The sequence below is a fragment of the Zingiber officinale genome, chromosome 3A, assembly GCF_018446385.1.
Source record: "Zingiber officinale cultivar Zhangliang chromosome 3A, Zo_v1.1, whole genome shotgun sequence".
Taxonomy (NCBI): domain Eukaryota; kingdom Viridiplantae; phylum Streptophyta; class Magnoliopsida; order Zingiberales; family Zingiberaceae; genus Zingiber; species Zingiber officinale.
In genome coordinates, this window is record NC_055990.1 from 146429017 (window position 1) to 146446992 (window position 17976).

The following is a 17976-nucleotide window of genomic DNA, read 5'->3' on the forward strand; positions in this document are numbered from 1 at the left end:
AGCTTCTCGTCCCTCGGAACATCACACACATCCTTCTCGTCCACTGATGTACTCTTTCGCAGCACTTTGTGCCTCGGATGCACCGAGCCCGTCAGCTCCCTTCTTGTGTCATCCTTCTTGCTAGCTATGTTTTCGACTCGACTTTTTGTATTCCTAAGCTCCTGCACACTTAGACACAATGGCCAAACACAATAGGACCTAATTTAACCTGGTTGATCACATCAAAAGTACCACAGAATTCCAACAATCTCTCCCTTTTTGATGTGCATCAACCCAAGTTCAAGTTAGGGTAAAAACAATGCAATAAAAGTATTGTAAAGAAATTACAATAATAACATTTTAGGAACATTAAGTATAATGTTGCAAAATTTAAAAGTTTACAAAATTCAAAAAAAAAATTAAAATCTCCTCCTAAAATCTCCAACTTGTACATATTCCTCCCCATTTGATCACATCAAAAAATAACATAAGAAGTTAGAATATTTTGAAGTTAATTTTGAGGGGTACTTAATAAAATAGTAAACAGAATGATTAAAAATTTTCATAAAGTCATATTTGGTATTTTTTTTAAAAAAACTAATGAAAAAATATTTTGAAAAAAAAATCTAACTTTGTTAACAGAGTAAATCGTTTTAACAGTTAGTTAATTAAATATTTATTTCGATAATTGACTTCCAAGCTGTGGTGAGACACTGAACCTTCTTGGATATTGGAGCAACAACCACTTTCTTAGACAAAGCCTTTTAAAGAAATTAATATTCAATTTAACTCTTTTATAATTAAAAGAATTTTAGTCTAGGTATGATCTTAGAATTCAATATAAGTTATTACCTACTGGATTAATCAGAAATTTTAGAGATACATAATTTTTAGGAATATTCCTAATTTATCTCTGGTGATGTCTGATATGTCAGTTCAAATTATTATATCTCCTAATATTTTGAATTTTTAAGCATGCACAGTTTTTCATGTATTTTATTTCTGTTTTCAGTTTATCATTTTATATTTTTAAATTATCAAACAAATCTAATGGGCATGCTTTTGCTAATTGTCTTTTCAAATCATTATTTTCTTTTTCTAGTTTTACTAAAACTTTAGAAAGAACTTTAATGAACTGAAAAGATTGTTCGGGTGAAAGAGCGCGTACCTCACTTACCTTAAGTTCTAATGCTCCCCCTTTATTGTAGCTTTCCTCTGATAATCCTCCCCCTTCGTCGATGCTCATCTCTGAACTGGTTTCATTTTCCTTTTGATGGTCTGCTATTAGGGCTAGTTCGGTGTAGGCTTCAATTTCAGAGTTAGAGGGCAATGATTCATCCCATGTGACTTTTAGATTATGTTTGGGTCGAGCTAGCTTCTTATTCTTTTCCTTATCTTTGTTCTTCAGTTTTGGGCAGTCATCCTTGATGTGCCCTTCTTCATTGCAGTTGTAGCATCGAATCATCCTTTTGTTTCGATAATGCTTTCTTGTCTGCGATTTAAATTTATTAGATTTAATAAATTTATAAAATTTTCTTACTAGTAGCGCCGCTTCATCTTCATCGATAGACACTTTGGAATCACGACTTTCCTTCTTGGCTCTCAAGGCAAGATTGTTGTTTGACTTTTTGATTTCTTTAAAATTTGCACATCGAATTTCGTGAAGTTTAAAAGTGGAAAATAAATTCTCTAGTGTACTTATCTCAAAATCTTTAGAGATATAGTATGCATCTACTAAGGATGATCATTCTGGAGTTCTTGGGAAGGTGTTGAGTGCATACTGGATTGAATCTTGATTCATTACTGATTCTTTGAGATTGTTGAGCTGAGTAATGAGTTCTTTGATTCATGCTTGGAGTTGCGCTACCTTTTCTCCATTGTTCATCCGCAGGTTTGTTAGCTGGGTTTAGAGGATGTCTCACCTTGCTAACTTTGCTTCCGAAGTGCCTTCATGGAATTCTAGGAACTTCTCCCAGAGCTCTTTGACGAATTTGTAGCTGCCGATTCGATTGACTTCCTGGTGCGGAAGGACGCTAAGCAGATGGAATTATGTTTTACCATTCGCCACGAAATCAGCTTGCTCTTTCTTCGTCCACTGGTATTCTTCTTTGTCTTTCAGAACTACAAATCATATTTCATAATTAACAGAATCATAAAATCTGTTTTAAAGAATACCTCCATCCGACGTTTCCATTACGCGAAATCTTCCTCAAATTTTGGTGGGTGATACTTGCACCGACCATCGTCTCGTTGCTTCAGTCGGCAGTTAGTCCTTCTGAGACGGTCTGGCTCTGATACCACTTGTTGGACTAGTTAGGGCTGACAAGAGGGGGTTGAGTTTATCAAAAATAAAAATAAACACCTTTCTCGATCGTTCAACTTAGATTAGAAGCAATAGTATAATTAAAATAAATAACAAAAAAATGAAGAAAGAGGCGAGGGGTTTACTTGATAACAACCTAAGTGGTTGTTAATCCAAGGACAATAAAAACTCTAAAAATCTCCTTCGATGAAGGAGGAGAAGCCTCTTATACTCGTTAATTGCTCAGAGTATTGCTAGGAAAAGAATACAAGAGTTGTTATCTATTTTCTAGGTCCAGGTGTCTTTTTATAGCCCCTAAAAAATCTTATCCGTGACTTGAAGGTGTCTTTCATAAGGCTGGAAGGTGCCTCCAATGAGGCGCCAAAGGATAAAGTTTCATCCTTTGATAATGTCTAAAATCAGCTTAGTTGAAGGCGCCTTCCATAGGGTTGGAAGGCGCCTTCCACAGTGAAGGTGCGGGGGCGCCTTCAATTCACTTTGAAGGCGCCTCCAGCAGCAATTCCATCCTTCTTTCACTCTTCTGCTGTTCCGATCGCTTGGGTGATCGTGACCATCCGAAATAGGGCTCACCCAAATTCATTTTTTGGCCTTCTCCTCGAGCAAGCTTCCGCTCCGGGTTCTCGTCCCTTGGAACATCGAGCACATCCTTCTTGTCCACCGGTACACTCTTCTGCAGCACTTTGCCCCTCGGATGTACCCAGCCCGTCGGCTCCCTTTCCATGTCATCCTTCATGCTAGTTGCATCTTTCATTTGACTTATTGTGTTCCTAAGCTCCTGCACACTTAGACATAAGGGTCAAACACAATAGGACCTAACTTAATTTAGTTGATTACATCAAAACTACCACGGGATTCCAATAATCTCTCCCTTTTTGATGTGCATCAATCCAGATTCAAGTTAGGGTAAAAATGATGCAATAAAAGTATTATAAAGAAATTACAATAATAACATTTTAGGAACATTAAGTATAATGTTGTAAAATTTAAAAGTTTACAAAATTCAAAAAATTTTAAAATCTCCTCCTAAAATCTCCAACTTGTACCTATTCCTCCCTCTTTGATCACATCAAAAAATAACATAAGAAGTTAGAATAATTTGAAGTTAATTTTGAGAGGTACTTAATAAAATAGCAAACAAAATGGTTAAAAATTTCCATAAAGTCATATTTTATATATATATTTTTTAAAAAATAACGAAAAAATATTTTGAAAAAAAAATCTAACTTTATTAACAAAGTAAATCTTTTTAACAGTTAATTAATTAAATATTTATTTCAATAATTGACTTCTAGGTTGTGGTGAGATACTAGGCCTTCTTAAATATTGGAGCAACAATCATTTTCTTAGACAAAGCCTTTTAAAGAAATTAATATTCAATTTAACTCTTTTATAATTAAAAGAATTTTAGTCTAGTTATGATCTTGAAACTCAATATAAGTTCCTAACTATTGGATTAATCAGAAATTTTGGAGGTACATAATTTTTAGGAATATTCCTAATTTGTCTCTGGTGATGTCTGATATATCAATTCAAATTATTATATCTCCTAATATTTTGATTTTTTTAAGCATGCACGGTTTTTCATGTATTCTATTTCTATTTTCAGTTTATCATTTTCTATTTTTAAATTATCAAACAAATCTAATGGATATGCTTTTGCTAATTGTCTTTTCAAATCATTGTTTTCTTTTTCTAGTTTTACTAAATCCTTAGAAAGAACTTTAATGAACTGAAAAGATTGTTTGGGTGAAAGAGCGCGTACCTCACTTACCTTAAGTTCTAATGCTCTCCCTTCATTGCAGCTTTCCTCTAATAATCCTCCCCCTTCGTCGATGCTCATCTCTGAACTGGTTTCGTCTTTCTTTTGATGGTCTGCTATTAAGGATAGTCCAGTGTAGGCTTCGATTTTAGAGTCGGAGGACGACGATTCATCCCATGTGGCTTTTAGATTATGTTTGAGCCGAGTTGGCTTCTTATTATTTTCCTTGTCTTTGTTCTTTAGTTTTAGGCAGTCATCCTTGATGTGCCCTTCTTCATTACAATTGTAACATCGGACCATCCTTTTGTTTCGATAATGCTTTCTCGTCTGTGATTTAAATTTATTCGATTTAATAAATTTATTAAAATTTCTTACTAGTAGCACTGCTTCATCTTCGTCGATCGACGCTTCGGAGTCAGGACTTTCCTTCTTGGCTCTCAAGAGAAGATTGTTGTTTGACCTTTTGATTTCTTTAGAATCTGCACATCGAGTTTCGTGAAGTTCAAAAGTGGAAAACAAATTCTCTAGTGTACTTACGTTGAAATCCTTAGAGATGTAGTATGCATCTACTAAGGATGACCATTCTGGAGTTCTTGGGAAGGCGTTGAGTACATACCAGATTGAATTTCGGTTCATTACTGATTCTCCGAGATTGTTGAGCTGAGTGATGATTTCTTTGATTCGTGCTTGGAGTTGCACTACCTTTTCTCCATTATTCATTCGCAGGTTTGTTAGCTGGGTTCAGAGGATGTCTCGCCTTGCTAACTTTGCTTCCGAAATGCCTTCATGGAGTTCTAGGAACTTCTTCCAGAGCTCTTTGACGGAGGCATAGTTGCCGATTCGATTGACCTCCTAGTACGGAAGGACGCTGAGCAGATGGATTTTGCTTTACCATTCGTCACGAAATTAGCTTGCTCTTTCTTAGTCCACTGGTATTTTTCTTTGTCTTTCAGAACTACAAAACCATATTTTATAATTAATAGAATATCAAAATTTGTTTTAAAGAATACCTCCATCTAGCGTTTCCATTGCGCGAAGTCTCCCTAAAATTTTAGTGGGTGGATGCTTGCACCGGCCATCATCTCATTGCTTCAATCGACGATTAGTCCTTCTGAGGCGGTCTGACTCTGATACTACTTGTTGGACCAGTTAGAGCCGGCAAGAGGGGGTTGAGTTTATCTGTCAAAAAGAAAAACAAACACCTTTCTCGACCGTTCAACTTAGATTAATAGCAATACTATAATTAAAATAAATAACAAGAAAATGAAGGAAGAGGCGCAGGGTTTACTTGGTTACAATCTAGGTAGTTGTTAATCCAAGGATAATGAAAACTCTAAAAATCTTCTTCGGTGAAGGTGGAGAAGCCTCTTACACTCGTTAATTGCTCAGACTATTGCTAGGAAAAGAATATAAGAGTGGTTATCTATGTCCTAGGTCCAGGTGTCTTTTTATAACCCCTGAAACTTCTTATCCATGGCTTGAAGGCGCCTCCAGCCAGGCGCAAAAGGATAAAGTTTTATCCTTTGACAACAGCTAAAATCAGCCTAGTCGAAGGCGCCTTCCATAGGGCTGGAAGGTGTCCTGTCATGGAAGGCACATTCCACAGTGAAGGTGCAGGGGCACCTCAATTCACTTTGAAGGCGCCTCCAACAACAATTCCATTCTCCTTTCGCTCTTCTACTATTCCGATCGCCTGGGTTATCGTAGCCATCCGAAATAGGGCTCACCCGGACCCATTTTTTGGCCTTCTCCTTGAGCAGGCTTCCGCTTCGGCTTCTCGTCCCTCAGAATGTCCCACACATCCTTCTCGTCGATCGGTGTACTCTTCCGCATCACTTCGTCCCTCGGATGCATCGAGCCCGTCAGCTCCCTTCCCGTGCCATACCTCTCGCTAGCTGCGTCTTCCACTCGACTTCTTGTGTTTCTAAGCTCCTACACACTTAGACACAAGGGTTAAATATAACAGGACCTAACTTAATCTGGTTGATCACATCAAAACTACCACGGGGTTCCAACAGTGCTCACCCAGACACAACTCCAGCCGCTCGGAATTGAGCTCATCCGAACCCAACTCTAGCCGTCCGAAATTGAGCTCACCCCAACCCAGCTCCGACCTTTCCTCTCGAGCAGCTTCCTTCCCGGCTTCTCAATCCTCAGAAGTGTTGCACGTATTCTTTTCGTCCACTAGTGTACTCTTCCGTAACTTCTCATCCCTCGGATGCACTGAGCCTATCGACTCACTTCCTGTGTTATCCTTCTCATCCACTGTGTCTTCCTCTCGACTTCTCGTCCCTCGGATGCACTTAGCCCATCGAGTCACTTCCCATGCTATCCTTCTTGTTCGTCGCATCTTCCGTTTAACTTCTCATATTTCTAAGTTCCTACACATTTAGATACAAGGCATCAAAATAACACACGGCCTAACTTAACTCGGTTAAGCTTACTGTCACGCCCCGGGAAAGTCCCTGTCCGAAGAAATTTTGGCAACACCTTCCTTGTACGGGTGACAATCTGAAGCATTTCTACAGACACAATATACATCAGCCACATGCGGCTGGAATATATATACAACCACGCAGTTAATAATCTCAACCTACACGGCTGGACAAATATAACAACAACAACGCAGTTATATATATTTGTATCAGCCCACTCGGCTGAAATCAAAACCAACACAGCGGAAAAACATAAAATACAAGCCCATACAAAACAACAAGTAAGGCTTTTCTTTTCTCCTCTTTGATTTTCTCATATTCTTCTAAAGTCATCTCCTGTACAATACAATTAAACAAAAGCGATCACTTAACAATTAATTTATACATTTAGAATTGTGGAAAACTTAATGCAAAATATAAGATCACAAAATACACAACGTAGGAAAAAAGTAACAAAAAGTCAGATGTAAATCAAAAGAAAAAGGACAAATGTAGAACACTTATCTTTCAGTTATTTACAAATCAACATTTGATACAATGATTTTTAAACAAAATCAAGAAAGCACAGGAACCATACAGAATCACCATTTATATATGAACTGGCATATGACAAATATGAATGCCAATGAAAATTTATAAATATATGCAACATAAGTCTCACTAGTAAATCTTGGTTACAGGTATAACATAAGGATCACCTTCGCATACAACTTTCATGTCACTGTGAGAAATGTATGGAAGATCTTTGCCAGTTACACCTATCCTCCTACCCTAAATCATAAATGGGGGAGCTCAATGCTCTCATCTCCCGGTACATGATGACGGGGAGGGATCCCTGTCCTGCTACAACGCTGCGTCACACTAACCCATGAGTGGACCAACGGAGCCCTTGACAGAGTACCTACTGCAACACACCCTGCCTGAATATACCACTAACCCATGAGTGGTCGTGTGTGCAGATACATGTAACTAACAATGTGCTCAATAATAATGGAGCCAACAATCGCACAGCATGCAATCATGTGAATGGTGCATGACACTAAGCATGGCAATATCCTATACCAATCCATATATATAAAATGTGTACCATAGAATAAATTGACCTAATAAATGGTCTAGGTACACCGGTCAGATAAGGAATCAATAACCCTAGATCCTGAACATATCCACCTCCATAAAATATATACCATCAATATACATGGATCAAAGAAAAATGGTCTAGGTACACAGATCAGATATGATATAAAAATATAGGTACACATGCCAGATAAAAATCCAGAATCTAATCCTAAACTCAGTAAAGCATGGTATGTCACTTACTCTAGGAACTAAGGTACTCATGGCAATGATCACAAGGCGTAAACATGGATACATAATCAGCAACAAACAGAACATGCTATGGGTATCAAACAATGACATACCAAAGGCAAACATGATCATTGCTTGTGGCTATAAAATACTATGCATATCCAATTGACAATATCATAAAAGATAAGTCAAGAGGTACCCGTCTTTATACGTAGGTCGTGTCAAGTAGTCTCGCTTCCAGACGCTCGTCTCGAGTCAACGTCCTGCAATCAATACGATATATGGTTTAGCTAATTACATATACAACAACTAGCTCAACCCCAAAACTCAATCCTAATTTGATTAGGAAATCATGTTTTAATTCCATTTAATCCAATAATTCCTTCACAGCTAATTCTCTCTTAATCAACATACATAGAGCCATCCAAATCAACTATTACTTACCAAGTCTGATAATCAATGTCATCATTGACTAAGCACCATTTAATTCACTAAAATCCTAATCCCGAACACCTCCCCTTTTCAATGACTAGCTAATCAAGCCAATACAAAAATGAACCCTTACTGTATGAATTTGAAGCTAAACAAATCTTACCTCAAGTTCAGCCCCATTTTTCCACACAAAAGGAACAATGCTGTGGAAATGAGGTTGCTGCCGACATCAGAAAGTCCACAGAATAGCCGTTCCTGTTGGATTCATTCACTGAACAAAACAAGATGAGATTCAGCAAGAAGATCACAAATCAAACAATACTTGTTAACATCCCAATACCACAACAATCTACGAATCAAGCCGAACAGAACAGGAAGAAGGTCACAAGAAACTGATCTGAGATCTAACAAGATCCCCAAATCCCTAACCTTCTCATCATTGCCTTACCTTTAGGATCACTGCTAGGTAACGGCGGTGACTCGGGACTAGGGAAATCGGACGGAGGCGAGGGGCTCGGGTGGCTAGCATAGAGGAGACAGCTGGCGTGCAGATTAGGGCAGAGAAGCAGATGATCGGGGGCGGCTGGGCGTAAGGAGGCCTCGAGTGAGGGGGCTCGGGCATGCGAGGAAAGGCGGCGTCGTCGGGTGGAAGACGAAGGAAATTGGGAGAAAGGGATCGGCGCAAGGAGATTAGGGCATGGACACGGTTTCGGCGGGGGAAGAAGGAACGGATCAGCGGAGAAACGACAGGGAAAGAAGGAAATAAAGAATAGAAATAGAAAAAGAAAAGAAATAGGAAAAATGTAACTTTTCCTCACCTAAATGGGGTAACCTCAATAGGCTTTTCTGGGGTTCAGTTTTTATCCCCATAAACTCGTCCATACAGTTTCCGAAAAATTTCTGAAAATTTTCCAGAAATTCTAGAAAATTCCCTTATCATTATTCGACATTTTTCGATATTTTACACTTACAATTCACATCAAACCCAATTTGACATACTTACAATTCTCCCTTTTTAACGTGCATCAACTCGAGTTAAGATTAAGATTAAACAAACCAATAAAATGCAATTAAAATTAAATATGGCATTTAAACTATTTTAATTAAACTTGTAGAAAATAAATAAATAAATAAATAAATATGACAATTTAAAATAAAACCTTCTCTAAAGTTAATAACTTCTTCCCCTCATAATAAAAAAATAGGAAAAAAATAAATAGAGTTATAAAAAAATTTAAAAATATTTTTAGGGGTTGTAACAAACATTCCAAACTATGTATTTTTACCGAAATTAATTTGTAAAGAAATTAATTTTTAAGAATTAAGTCTTGGATTTTCCAAAAATAATTTTAAAATTATTTTAAGATTTAAAAAATATTAAAAAATTTTATCTGAGTCAAAGATAAGTTTTCGGATCAATATAAAAATTTTCATGAATAAATTATTTACTTTTATTAGTGAAATAAATATTTTGAGACAAAAGTGCATATTTTTAAAAAATCAATGTAAAAATATTTTTCAACATCGAAAAATCATGCCAATTTTTTATATCTGAAATATAATTTTTATCTACATAAAAATTAATTTTTTTAAAAATTAATATTTTTTAATTATAAAATATTATTTTTTATATTTGTTTTAAAAAAATTAATATAACAGTCAAAAAATTTTGAAATAATTTCTATAAAAAGAAACAAAAAATTATTTAAGTCTTTTAAAAATTATTTTTGAGATAATTTTAATATAAAAAATCTATTTTTTGTTAAAAAATTTTAAAAAATATATAATAGTCCAAAAATTTGAAAAATTTCCTATTAGCAGATGATGTTTTTATTTTTCACAGAAGAAATTGGGTAAAAATAAAAATAAAAAGACACTTTTTGAAATGATTAAATGTTAATAAATCAACATAATTCAAATTTCTAACATACTTAAAATAATCTAGCATGTCAAGATGGATTTTCGAAACCAAAATAAGTTCCTACTTACTGGATTAAAAAGATCATTTTTTTGAATATATTTTTATGAATAGATTTTTATGTCACTTTTTTAATTTGGCACTTGTGAAATCTAAATTACAAATTAAGTCCTTAAAAAATTTTAAAGTTCTGAATATTTGAACATACATAATTATTTTCTAATATTTTTATTTGATCCTTTAATTTATCATTTTTTAATTTTCAATTTATCATAATCTTCTAATAAACATACTTTTACTAAGGTAACATTTAATTTGATATTTTCTTTTTTTAATAGTGCATTCTTGTTTTTAATTTGTACAAACTTTCAAAAATCATTTTTATGAACTTTGTACAATTTTTTAGGAGATAAGGAGCATACCTTACTTAGCATATTATTCTCGTAGTTTGGTGCTTCTCATTCATTGCTGCTTTCTTCCAACGTATCTCTTCCTTCATCAATGCTCATTTTGGACGAGCTTTCGTTGTCTTTTTGATAATCCACCATTAATGCTAGCCCAATGTATTCTTCTAACTCAGACTCAGATGAGGACTCATTCCATGTTACTTTTAGGTTTTTGTGTTTGGATCTGCTTAGCCCTTTGTCCTTACCTTTGCTTTTCAACTTTGGACAGTTATCTTTGATATATCCTTCTTCTTGGCAGTTATAGCATCGAACCTTCCTTTTACTCCAAAAAGTTTTTGTTGCTTATCTCTTTTCAAAATGTTAGATTTTAAAATTTTTGAAAACTTTCTTACCAGAAAAGCTTCTTCGTCTTCGTCGAGAGAAGGTTCAGAGTCTAGTTTGTCCCTTTTTGCTTTTAGGGAAATATTCTAACTTGACTCCTTCTGTAGGATCAAAAAGAATTTAAATATCTCCACAATTACATGATATTGTCCACTTTGGGCCTAAGCCCTCATGATTTTGCTCTTGGACTCTATCCAAAAGGCCTTATGCCAATGGAGATATCTTTTCTCTGATAAACCCATGATCTTTCCCATGTGTTTTCAATGTGGGACTATATTTGCAACCTTGCAACCCCAACAATCCCCCCCTCAAACAAAGGATCACAGGCTTTCCATGTCCGATCCTCGACTCACCAGGTCTTCCTACCCCTCGGTCCACCCGACCTACTAGGACTTCCTTGCCTAGCCACAACTAGGACTTTCTGCCTGGTGTCTGGTCCTCTTGATCAGAACATAGGAGCCCCCACTTTCTTTGTTCAAGGTTAATATTTTACCCACATGGCTCAATCAGACCATAACTCTTGTGCACAGTCGACGGTTAAACCTTCTGCAGTTCGGGCTCTGTTACCAATTGTAGGATCGAAAAGAATTTAGATATCTCCATAATTGTATGATAGTGTCCACTTTGGGCCTAAGCCCTCATGGTTTTGCTCTTGGGCTCTACCAAAATAGCCTCATGCCAATGGAGATATCTTTTTCTCTTATAAACCCATGATCTTTCCCATGTGTTTTCAATATGGGACTATATTTGCAACCTTGCAACCCCAACACCTTCTTTGTCCTGCACATCTAGATTCGTAAAGTTTTTATATAGAAATAAGCTTTCTAACATACTTACCTCGAGATCCTTAGAAATGTAGTCAAAGTTGATTATCGATGTCCAATCTGGGGTCCTCAAGAAAGCATTAAGAGCATACCTTAGGGAGTCTCTATTCATTACCATTTTTCTGATATTTATAAGTTCGGTGATTAGCTTCTTCAGTTTGGCATGCAATCGAGCGACTGACTCTCCTTCTTTCAGTCGGAGGTTCATCAGTCAATTTTTGAGCAAGTCTCGTCTCGCTAGCTTAGCCTTCGAGGTCCCTTCGTGAAGCTCTAGGAATTTCTCCCATAACTCTTTAGAGGAGTCTTAGGCACCGATCCGATTAACTTCTAGCATTGGTAATACGATTAGAAGATAGAATTCTACTTTTTCGTTGGCCACTAAGTCGGCCTACTCCTTTTTGCTCCAGAGATATTATTCTTTTTTGTCGCCGTGTTGATCCCTGGGTGTTACAATACCATATTGGATAGTTAATAAAATTTAAAAATCAATCTTAAAAAATACCTCCATTCTCTTTTTCCATGTAGCTAAATCTCCCTCGAACTTTAGCGGATGAATGCTCGCTCCAACCATCTTTGTGTTGCTTCAGTTGGCGATTAGTCCTTCTAAAGTGTATCTCGCTCTGATACAACTTGTTGGACCTTCATTAACAAACAAGAGGGGGTTGAACAACCCTGAAATGAAAGCTATAATTTCTCTTGCCTTTTGAACTAGCAAGGATAGACGATTAATTAAAATAATTGAACAACATAAAATAAAAGAGACATAGTAGTTACTTGGTTACAACATAGGTGGTTGGATAATATAAGGAAATGAAAGGCTCAATAAAAACTCCTTCATTAAAGGTGAAGAAACCTCTTACAAACTTTGATAGCTCAGAAAGAAGTATAGAAAGCGAATACAATTTGTTATTTTATTCCTAGCTCCAGGAAGCTTTTTATAGCCTCTTGGGATAATATTACAATTGACTGATGTGGCTCAGAGGCGCCTCCAAAGGGATCCAGGGCATCTCCAGTGTGGATAGAATTTTATCCGAAGTGCAACTATCGCCAACGTCTTTTCTATGTTCGAGGTGCCTTCAATGTACTTGGAGGTGCCTCGGTACTGTTCATCTGAGGCGCCTCAAACACAATAGAGGTGCCTCGGGTCCTAAATGCAGCAACTTCGTAGTCAAAGCTCAAGACGCCTCCAAAGCCATTGGAGATGCCTCGAACATTATTCATCTGAATGGTCAATTATCGTATTAACCATTCTTTTCCCCGTGCTTGTTTGGGTGATTCTCCGACCATCCGGAATTAAGCTTACCCGAACTTAGCCCAGTCTTTCCCCTTGAGCAAGCTTCCTCCCTGACTTCTTTTCCCTTAGAAGCACCGTGTGCATCCTTCTCATTTACCAGTATACTCTTCCATAATTTCTCGTCCCTCTGATGCACCAAGTCCATCGACTCACTTCTCGTGCCATCCTCTCATCCACTACATCTTCCACTCGACTTCTCGTCTCTCAGATGCACAGAGCATGTCGACTGGCTTCTTGTGCCATCCTTCTTATCTACCGTGTCTTTCGCTAGGCTTCTTGTGTTCTTAAGTTCCTACACACTTAGAGATAAGGCATCAAAACAACATAGGACCTAATTTAACTCGATTAAGCTTACAACTCACATCAAAATCAACTCCCTAAGGAAAGGGGCTAAGCCCCAAACCAAAGATATCTAAAAGAGGAGAAAATCCCCTTTTTTTATAGCAGGGGCATATGACCCCTTGTTTTCTCCGCCACACGGTCGTGACTCAAGGCACAGTTGTGGTCTGTGTGCCATGGCCCAGGGCAGGCACGACTATGCCTCAATGTGGTCTTCAAAAAATTACAGTACGACTGTGCTTGTGATCACAACCAGGACGTGTGACTTGCCGAGCGGAGGGGGCATGGTCATGCCTTTGGGCATAGTATGACCGTGGAACTCTGAAGAGTGAGGCACCGCCGTGCCTCAAGGCATGGCCTAGCCATGTGCAACTCTATGGGGAGATGCACAGCTGTGCCTCAGGGTACGACCTGCCCATGATGATTTCTGAAGGAGGTTGCACCATGCATTATCCATTTTCACTCTATATTGTATTCTATCAATGAAAATATACAAGAAATAGATCTCTGAATAAAAAGAGAGGAAGTATGGCATAATAATAAAATATGGTGGAATAAATATAAATTATACTCATGAAACACAAGTAGATGAGCGTCAAACAATGCCTAAGAATATATATAATTTACACACATCATACTCCTAAACTTAAACCTTTACTTATCCTCAAGTAAAAACTTACAATCTAGACTTCTGTGGTTAAATAGTATATCATAATCCCTAGTAAATCAATCTAATCTTATCAAATAATTTTATTAGCGAGCAAGATGCAAAAATTGTTTCAGTATGACCTATGAAACAGTCCTCCATGCTCATTGCGATTAGTAGCTTAAAATTTTCAAGCACCAATCTCCAAGCCTAGTCAAGTCATTATTTAACCATGTTCCTTATGCTTCTAGTGATAGACACTTATCTACTACACACATGCTTCATCCCTCTTATACTATACTTAAAGGATTATTCAGAATCAAGAGAAGCATAACTTTTATTTCCTCAATAACCTAATTTGGTCTCAAAGGGGTAAATTATTAATTTTCGCTCACGATAACTATTTTATATCTCTTATTTTAATTTTTTTTAGAATAGTACTTGTATGATATAGCACTAAAGCGAAAACAACTACAGGGATTTTGATTTTTCCAAATGAGTTATTATGATCCGAGATTCTCTAGTAACCAAAATATAATTGAGAGGTCACCTTAAACACGAGTATTGATCTAGTTCTATGAATCATGATTATATTTAGAGTTATCTACCATCAAAATTAGGCAAAGTGTATAGAGATCAAAAAACAAGGCCAACACTCAAATTCTTAGAGTAAAAATATTGCTCGTTTTATGTTAACATGGATAGAAAAAATAGATCACTGAACATATTAACATCATAAGTCACAATAACCACATAAAATCTAGAACAAGAATGTTAGCATCTTTGCATTAAGGGTAAATAATCATGATATGATGCATGATGCAACAAAAAAAAATACAAAAATTTATTGTGCAAAAAGAAATATGACAAAAATTAACATGAACTACAACCCACATATATACATTCCTCAAACTTAAATCTTTCATTGTCCCAATGAAAACTAAAAATGTAATGCAGAGAAGGTAAGCAGTGAGAGAAGCTATCAAGTGATGAACTCTAAATGTTTGAGACATTCATGTGCCAAAAATACCTCTCTATCTGGGATTCATATTCCTCCACAACTTTGAATCCTGCAAAATAGAAGATTAGATAAGAAAAACTAAGTTGAGTGGTTGGGTTATGGAAAAAGAGAATAATAGAAAAAAAAATAATTAAACAAAAATAAGAATGAACTTAGGTTATCTCCCCAGAAGCACTTATTTTAAATCATTAGCTCGACCCCTTATTGGACTCATTTAAATCTCGCTTTCGCCAAAGTAAGATACTTCCGGACTTTCTTTCCAATAGCCCATATAATGGAGAGAGCTTTCATCATGAGCTCAATATATCGATGCTCCACTGCCTCCATCTGCATCTCCTTGAAAGTACATCCCGGAGGATAAAGACAGTTTAGTCTGCGCTTCCAATTCCGTGCTTCATAAATGTTGGTGCAGTTGGCACCAATGATCAAACCAGTTATATGTTGTGTGATTTAATCTTACTACCAAGTATACAGGACTTGATAAGTCTAACACCAGATTGAAATCCAACTAGGTCTGGAGGATCTGATAGTTGGTATAGAAGTTCAGATTGGTCAAGTAGTGACTTATCTAGCAGGAAGTCCGGCTAGGTCCTCGAGACCTAATAGCTAGCCGAAGTCCAGTTGATTCTGCGAACCTGACAACTGGTGGAAGACTTGGTGCGCCGAAAGGGAGTCAAGCGATTCTACGTGGCAAGTCAGGTAAGTCACTAGAAGAGAGCATCCAGTAAGGACGAGTCTCATTTAGGGACTTTAGGCGCAGGTCTACTTTGGGTCGATTTTGGAAACCTAGAGTGAGATTGTGACTAGATCATGGTCTCAGGAAGATAAAATCTAATTAATAATACTTATAAATTATGCTAACTTTATTTTGTAGATTAAATATTTTTCTGTTAGCCTAACATGTTGTTGTAGGAACAAAAACCAAGTTAAGCCTCAGATAAACAATGTGTGAGATGCCTCGAAGGGTCTTGGAGGCACCTCGGAGTAGTGTGGAGGCGTCTCAAAGTAGCGCGGAGGCGCCTTGGATCCAGCGGAGGCTCCCTTGTGTGGATAAACTTTGAGGATAAAGTTTCACTGAGGGGAGGCACCTTGGAGAGCGTAGGAGGCACCTCAGTTTGTTTGAAGGCGCCCTCAAATGGATAAAAGTTGATGCTCGCGCTGTTTATTGTGACTAAAGTTGAAGGGATAAAACTTGGAGTTGGAGGCACCGTATATGAGTTTAGAGGCACCCTCAACACTCTTTAAAAGAATAGTTCGAGTAGCATAAAGAGATAACTGATATACAACTTCTATACAAAATCTTTCGAGTCTTCGGCTACTTTGACTTCATTCTCCCGCTGAGTTGCAACGCCGCTATATATGCCCTACTACTACTAAGAAGTCGTCCGACACTGAGCTCGATACAAAATTCTTCTCGTGCTGGGTAATGAAACTGTCAATTAAATTTTTAATTACTACAAAAAGAAAAATGTAGGTTGTTACACTTATTCTTAGTTTACTGTTGTATTCGATTCCTACTTCTGATAATTCTAGGAGAGGTTTATAGTGGATTACCTATAAACGAATCACCTTTTACCACATGCATGCAATAACTATTATATTTATTTTTAAAAAATTAATACCATAATTTAATTACTTAGCACCACTAATAATACTTGTTTGTACGACCACGAGCTTATTTTGATTTAGATTAGACTAAGATCACATTTTAACTGACTTTTTACATAACGCTATAATACTTCCGACGAAACTTAAACAAGTAATAGAGGACATCATTGGACTCCTTATCATCTTTAAAATCCACATAATTTAAAATGAATCTAATCAAACCTATCTAAGTCTATTAGTAAATAAAAATTCACTGATGAATTTAAATATATCCGATTGGACATATTTTAAGCAGGGTCGTCTCAAGATTTCTGGAGGCCCTAGGTAAAAGTAAATTTAAAAAAAAATCCTTTAATATATTTTAAAAATTTTTTCTCAAGTTTTTTCATTTGAATTTGGAATTGAGAATGACCGGTTTAATAAAAAATTGATTTATTTTTTTAAAAAATAAAATATTATTTTTATATAAAATTTAATTTTCTTGCTAATATTTAAATAATTTTCTTAATACTGTTAAATTATTTAATCTTTTTTAAACACTGAACGTAAATAAAACTTTATTAATTTTAATTTTTAATTTTTTATGAAGTATTTTATTTTAGATAAAAAAATCTCTGATTCATGTTATTATTGAGAAAGAAAAAGAAAGAGTGAGAAAGAAATATTATCAGCGAGAGAGAAGAAGAACCTTCTCTGAGAGTATTATCAGCGAGGAAGGAGAAGAACGTTCTCTGAGAGTATCACCGGCGAGAGAGCATAAACGTACAAAATTATTGATGTGAAAAGAAAAAAGACACCGGTGAGAGAATATAAACATACAAAATTAATGAGCAGAAAAGAAATAAGCACGAAGCGCATTGGTGGAAGAACAATTAGGGTTTTTTTTAGAGATATTGAGAAATAAAGGGTTTATTAGTTTTGTAAGATATATAATTAAATAGAATAAAATCTTGACTAAGTACAATTATGAGTAAATAAGATTAAATAAAATAAAATCTTGACTAATTGTAATTACGGTAATATGTAAATAGTAATAATGAATTAATTAATAATATATCATTAATGAGTTAGCATGATATTAATTAATGTGTATACTATCACTAATTAATATTGAAGACTCAATTTAATTTTTTTAATATCTTTACTTAATTATTTAATCAATGGACCCCAATAATATTGAGGCCCTAGGTATAGACCTTAATAGCCTATACCTTAAGCCGGGCTTGATTTTAAGTCTAGTAGACTTACGAGATTGTAAGGAGTCCAAAAAAAACTCTCCATTACTTATTTTGATCTCTTCAG